Source organism: Bufo bufo, chromosome 4 (genome assembly GCF_905171765.1).
Source record: "Bufo bufo chromosome 4, aBufBuf1.1, whole genome shotgun sequence".
NCBI lineage: Eukaryota > Metazoa > Chordata > Amphibia > Anura > Bufonidae > Bufo > Bufo bufo.
In genome coordinates, this window is record NC_053392.1 from 199,670,129 (window position 1) to 199,677,303 (window position 7,175).

Below are 7,175 nucleotides of genomic sequence, written 5' to 3' on the forward strand. Positions count from 1 at the left end.
CGCTAATGTCAGCTAGCTTAATAGGGTTAAATCTGGTGACAGAATCCCTTTAAACTCCACTTATTCAGAAGCCCACTTAGGCCGAATACACACGGCCGTGGAACTCGGACGTGAGCGGTCCGTGGTATCCCGGCCTGGCATCCTGCCTGACAGCACAGATAGATCATACGAGTGTATTACTGTAGTGCAGCGGCGGCATGAAGCGCACGGCATCATAGCAACCAATGACGCAGTGCGCTCCTGCTGTCAGCAGGATGCCAGGCCGGGATACCACGGACCGCTCATGTCCGTGTTCCACGGCCGTGTGCATTCGGCCTTAGTGCAGCAAGCCCAGGTAGAGCGAGCTCTGGATGAGTTGAGTGGTGCAATTAATAGCACCTGGAGGCACAAACAATTCCCCTTAGGGCTCATGCACACGACCGTTGTTGTTTTGCGGTCTGTTTTTCACGGATCCGTTGTTCCGTATCTGAGTTTTTTTTCTCTCTGATTTAAGACCTCTTCCGTTCCGTTATTACACAAAACATATCCGTATGGTTTCCGTATGCGATCCGTTTTTTTCAGATCGGAAACGGAAACAGTAACTTATTAATCACCAAACACATGAGCAATATGGGCTGGGCATAGCATTTCTACAGTATGGATCCGCAAAATACGGATGAAATATGGATGACATACGGATGTGTTCCGTGTGCGTTCCGTATTTTTTGCGGACCCATTGACTTGAATGGGGCCTCGGACCATGATTTGCAGACAATAATAGGACATGCACTACTTTTTTGCGGAACAGAAATACGGAAACGGAATGCACACGGAATACCTTCCGTTGTTTTTGCAGACCCATTGAAGTGAATTGTTCTGCATACGGTCCGCAAAAAAAACGCAACGGAAGCGGAAATAAAATACGTGCGTCTGCATGAGCCCTTTACCAGATACACAGCAGAGAAAAAAATGGGTTTAAACAATGACAGTACCAAAATTTCTAGGAGTCATTTTCTTGTTCACAAATGTCCTTCATGAGTTCATTCAAATTATAACTCCCAGCAGAACCATAGAAGAAAACATGAAGTCAGCAGAACTGGGCCAGGAAACACAACTCCAGACTCATGCAACTCATTTTCTAAAGGACAGGATTTCTAGCATAACAAATAATATTCAACGTACTGCTGAAGTCATCAAATTCTCCCAGCTGTGTGACACTGAACCCTCCCTAATGAACATCTCACTTTACTAATTCCAGTGTGGCCGGACTAGAGGGGCAGCCTGGGGGGAGGCATCGGCGAGACAGGTTAAAGGGGGATTGGTGGGTTTAAAGATAGAGGCGGGGAATGGCAGGTTTTAAATAGGTTGGCAGGGCATGAAGAAGGGGCCATTTTAGATGAGAAAGTGACAGACAAGGGACACAGCAAGGAGCAGACAGCTCCACCCGCCCACCCCTTTTAGCTGGTAGCAATTCCGTTATAGTGTGTGGCCAGGTTGTTTTGTTTTCAGGTCACAGCTTGCGGATGGGTGAAGCCCTTACTGAAAAATGGCTGACGTGGAGGGGTTAATTAGGCAGCTGCGGGCGAAGGTAGAGGTTGCAGGGTCCCAGAGTGGTTGCAGGTGCAGCTACAAGGCCTGCTCAGTGTGGAGGAGTCAGGGGACAGGTGCGCCTTAGTCCGGAGCTGGTCCCCAGAGTCCAGCACCGGGTCAGGAGCCCCTCCAGGGACCCTCCGCGCCGGGAGTCAGAGCAGCAGCCTCTCGCTCGGGCGTCCCACCGTGGGAGGAATCCACGTGCACGGCGGGACTCCAACAGACCGAGGATCCTTAACAGCACGCTCTCTGCTGGTGGGGATGTAGGAGCAGGACCAGGTTCGGCGGATCCCCTGCCTGTTCCAAGGGAGGCTGCCCGGCACAGGCATAGGAGCGTGGATGAAGCTGTTTCTCCCTGTAGCCGTGGGGATGGCAGGCTGGAGCAAATGAGTGGGGGCGGCAGGACGCTGCCCCCCCCCCCCTCCCCCGTCTTCAGTGCCGTTGCCAGCATGGGGTCGGATATTGAATTGGATACGCCTCTTCATCAAACAGCACCAGCGCTTCAACTTTTAGGCCCCCCCGGATTGGCATCATTCGCTGGCACTGGCTTGCCACACCTGGATACGGGATCGGTGGATGGTCTGGTCTCAGGAACTGCGTCTGGACGGGATACAGGATCTGCCGACCCTCGGGGGACTTGGGGCGGGGGCTTGTCAATGTATTAGGGGTCTGGCATCGGTTGCAGCAAGGTGGGGCCGTGTGGGGGGGTCGCCGCTTCCTGCCTAGGGTTTAACGGGGACTTGGTTTAATAGCGCGGGGGTAGGGACAGCTCACACACAAGTTTGGAGCGTAACGGGTAGGAACGCTGCGCCGTCTGCAGGTTCGGGTTCTGTGTCTGTTCATACACAGGCTGGGGGTTCGTGTGAGGATGAGTCAGTTAGGATGGATGACGCGGCACGGGGGGAGGTTTATGTGTGCTTTGAGGGACCCCTAGGAGCGCACTTAAAGCAGGACGTAAGGGAGCGGATCTGGAAGGGGGAGTATGTTGAAATTTTTTCACTGCTCCCCCTTGAGCGTTTTAATCTGGACAGGGCCAGAAAGGACGACGGTAAAAGAGAGGAGAAAGAAAAGCGCCGGTATAGATTGATTCTGCGCACATTATCTAATTGGCAGCAAGCCTTTGCGATTTTAGCTAGCGTTATAGGGGAGAAAGAGCCCTAATGTTGTTCGGCTCTTTTTTGCTATCTGGATGCAATTGGCGAGGCATGGCGGGTTTATGGTGGCCAAGCTTGGCTCCGCTATGACGAACAATTTCGCCAGCGAAAGGCTGTGCGGCCTAACATCCGTTGGGACCACAAGGACATGCGCTATGGCTAAAAGTCACGGCGCCGGGGAGAACAGTTCAGTCCTTTCGGGGGGAAGCAGGAGGATCCAGCCAACCCACATTTAATACAGCGTCGTCTAAGGGACTGAGCTTCTTGTTATATGAAGGAAGGTGTAGGTCGGGGCGAAGTGCAAATTTAAGCACGAATGCACAGGTGTTTTAGGGGAAATAAGCAAAGAGGTGGAGACGCCGCTGCAAAAGTGGGTTACGCCAGTGCGTCTGGAAAAGATGGAGCCATTTCTAAGTATGGTACCCGGATGTGGGAGGCGGCGCGTTTGTTAAGGATGGGTTCCAGTTCGGTTTTCGTATTCCCTTCGTTGCAGGGGAGGCGGTTTTGGTAAAAAATTATTTGCGTACGAGCACAGGGAGGTAGTCACGGAAAAGCTTGCATTTTCGGAACCCCCGGCGTTGGATTTCCTTTTGTCTCCACTAGGGGTGGTGCCCAAGAAGGAGCCGAATAAATTTCGGCTCATTCATCACTTGTCATATCCCTAAGGGTTCGTCGGTCAATGATGGGATAGATCCCGAACTGTGTTTGGTGGTGTATATGTCATTTGATGTGGCAGTCGGGTGGGTTAAGAAATTTGGGAAGGGGACTTTGTTAACAAAAACAGATATCGAGGCGGCTTTTCGGTTACTGCCGATGTAACGTTACATTTCCCTACCTCATGAGATTTTCCCTACCCTCGTCACTTCCGGTCACACCCAGTGGCGGATCCAGAGCCTGCTCTCGGGAGGGGCACTTCCAGATTATTTTCTGTCCACCGCCACAAAACAATGTAGAGGTATACTGTATATTGTGTGGCACAGTGTATCCTATATGTGTATAACAAACATATTTCACATGAAAACTTACAATTACTTGGCTTGCCCTTGGGGATCTCGGACACCACTTTAACACTTTGGCTGGGGGCTCGGTGGAGCTGATGTGTTTTATCCTAATGAGAAAGATTTCATAATAAGGATTTGGAGAAGGGGCAGAGGGATAGCAGAGCAGCGAGAGGCTAGTGCTGCTACTAGGGGGTCATACCATGGGGGGAGTAAATAAAGCCCACCATAATGCCCCCCAGTAGAAATAATTCTCCTTATAATGTGACAGTGCAAAAAATACCCCCTTGCAATGCCCCCAGGTGAGCTAATGTCCCCATAGTGCCCCCATAATGTGCCAGTATAAAATACCCCTATATAGTGCCCCCAGTAAATGCCCACATAGTGCTCCATACCCTCCTTCCTCCTAGTGCCCCCATAATGTACCAGTATAAAATGCTCCAGTAGATGCCCTCAGTGTCCCCCATAATTTGCAAGTATAAAATACCCCTTCTTAGTGCCCCCTGTAGATGACCCCATAGTACTCCTCTCCCCCTTCCCCATAGTACCCACCATAATGTGTCCAGTATAAAATTGTACTGTACAGAGCGCCCCCATATAAAATTACCCCTTCTTTGTGGCCTCAGTAGATGCCCCTATAGTGCCCCCAATAATGTGCCAGTAACAAGAGCAACCCCCCAATCATGTGCCAGTAATAACAGCCCCCCCATGTGCCAATAATAACAGCCCCCCCCATGTGCCAGTAATAACAGCCCCCCCATGTGCCAGTAATAACATCCCCCTATGTGCCAGTAATAACAGCCCCCCATGTGCCAGTAATAACAGCCCCCCATGTGCCAGTAATAACAGCCCCCCATGTGCCAGTAATAACATCCATGTGCCAAGTAATACAGCCCCCCCTATGTGCCAGTAATAACAGCCCCCCCCATGTGCCAGTAATAACAGCCCCCACATGTGCCAGTAATAACAGCCCCCCCATGTGCCAGTAATAACAGCCCCCCCATGTGCCAGTAATAACAGCCCCCCCCATGTGCCAGTAATAACAGCCCCCCATGTGCCAGTAATAACAGCCCCCCATGTGCCAGTAATAACAGCCCCCCCATGTGGCAGTAATAACAGCCCCCCCCATGTGGCAGTAATAACAGCCCCCCCATGTGGCAGTAATAGCCCCCCCCATGTGCCAGTAATAGCCCCCCCATGTGCCAGTAATAACAGCCCCCCCATGTGCCAGTAATAACAGCCCCCCCATGTGCCAGTAATAACAGCCCCCCATGTGCAGTAATAACAGCCCCCCCATGTGCCAATAATAACAGCCCCCAATGTGCCAGTAATAACCAGCCCCCCCCATGTGCCAGTAATAACAGCCCCCATGTGCCAGTAATAACAGCCCCCCCCATGTGCCAGTAATAACAGCCCCCCATGTGCCAGTAATAACAGCCCCCCCCATGTGCCAGTAATAACAGCCCACCCATGTGCCAGTAATAACAGCCCCCCATGTGCCAGTAATAGCCCCCCAATAATGTGCCAGTAATAACAGCCCCCCAATAATGTGCCAGTAATAACAGCCCCCCATGTGCCAATAATAGCCCCCCATGTGCAAGTAATAACAGCCCCCCCATGTGCAAGTAATAACAGCCCCCCATGTGCAAGTAATAACAGCCCCCCATGTGCCAGTAATAGCCCCCCATGTGCCAGTAATAGCCCCCATGTGCCAGTAATAACAAACAGCCCCCCATGTGCCAGTAATAACAAACAGCCCCCCCATGTGCCAGTAATAACAAACAGCCCCCCATGTGCCAGTAATAAAAACAGCCCCCATGTGCCAGTAATAACAGCCCCCCATGTGCAGTAATAACAGCCCCTCCATGTGCCAGTAATAACAGCCCCCCCATGTGCCAGTAATAACATCCCATGTGCCAGTAATAACAGCCCCCCATGTGCCAGTAATAACAGCCCCCCCCATGTGCCAGTAATAACAGCCCCCCCCATGTGCCAGTAATAACAGCCCCCCCCATGTGCCAGTAATAACAGCCCCCCCATGTGCCAGTAATAACAGCCCCCCATGTGCAGTAATAAACAGCCCCCCCATGTGGCAGTAATAACAGCTCCCCCCATGTGCCAGTATTAACAGCCCCCCCATGTGCCAGTAATAACAGCCCCCCCATGTGCCAGTAATAACAGCCCCCCCATGTGCCAGTAATAACAGCCCCCCCATGTGCCAGTAATAACAGCCCCCCATGTGCCAGTAATAACAGCCCCCCCATGTGCCAGTAATAACAGCCCCCCCCCATGTGCCAGTAATAACAGCCCCCCCATGTGCCAGTAATAACAGCCCCCCATGTGCCATTAATAACAGCCCCCCCATGTGCCAGTAACAACAGCCCCCCATGTGCCATTAATAACAGCCCCCCCCATGTGCCAGTAACAACAGCCCCCCCATGTGCCAGTAAAACACCCCCCCATGTGCCAGTAATAACAGCCCCCCATGTGCCAGTAATAACAGCCCCCCATGTGCAGTAATAACAGCCCCCCATGTGCCAGTAATAACAGCCCCCCCATGTGCCAGTAATAACAGCCCCCAATAATGTGCCAGTAATAACAGCCCCCCAATAATGTGCCAGTAATAACAGCCCCCCAAATAATGTGCCAGTAATAACAGCCCCCCATGTGCCAATAATAACAGCCCCCCCATGTGCCAGTAATAACAGCCCCCCATGTGCCAGTAATAGCCCCCCATGTGCCAGTAATAAACAGCCCCCATGTGCCAGTAACAGCCCCCATGTGCCAGTAATAACAGCCCCCCATGTGCCAGTAATAACAAACAGCCCCCCCATGTGCCAGTAATAACAAACAGCCCCCCCATGTGCCAGTAATAAAAAACAGCCCCCCCATGTGCCAGTAATAAAAAACAGCCCCCCCCATGTGCCAGTAATAACAGCCTCCCCATGTGCCAGTAATAACAGCCCCCCCATGTGCCAGTAATAACAAACAGCCCCCCATGTGCCAGTAATTACAGCCCCCCCCATGTGCAGTAATAACAGCCCCCCCCATGTGCCAGTAAAAAACAGCCCCCCCATGTGCCAGTAATAACAGCCCCCCCATGTGCCCATTAAAAACAGCCCCCCATGTGCCAGTAATAACAGCCCCCCATGTGCCAGTAATAACAGCTCCCCATGTGCCAGTAATAACAGCCCCCCATGTGCAAGTAATAACAGCCCCCCATGTGCCAGTAATAACAAACAGCCCCCCCATGTGCCAGTAATAACAAACAGCCCCCCATGTGCCAGTAATAACAAACAGCCCCCCCATGTGCCAGTAATAACAAACAGCCCTCCCATGTGCCATGTAATACAGCCTCCCCCATGTGCCAGAAATACCAGTCCCCCCCCCATGTGCCAGTAATAACAAACAGCCCCCCATGTGCCAGTAATTACAGCCCCCCCATGTGCCAATA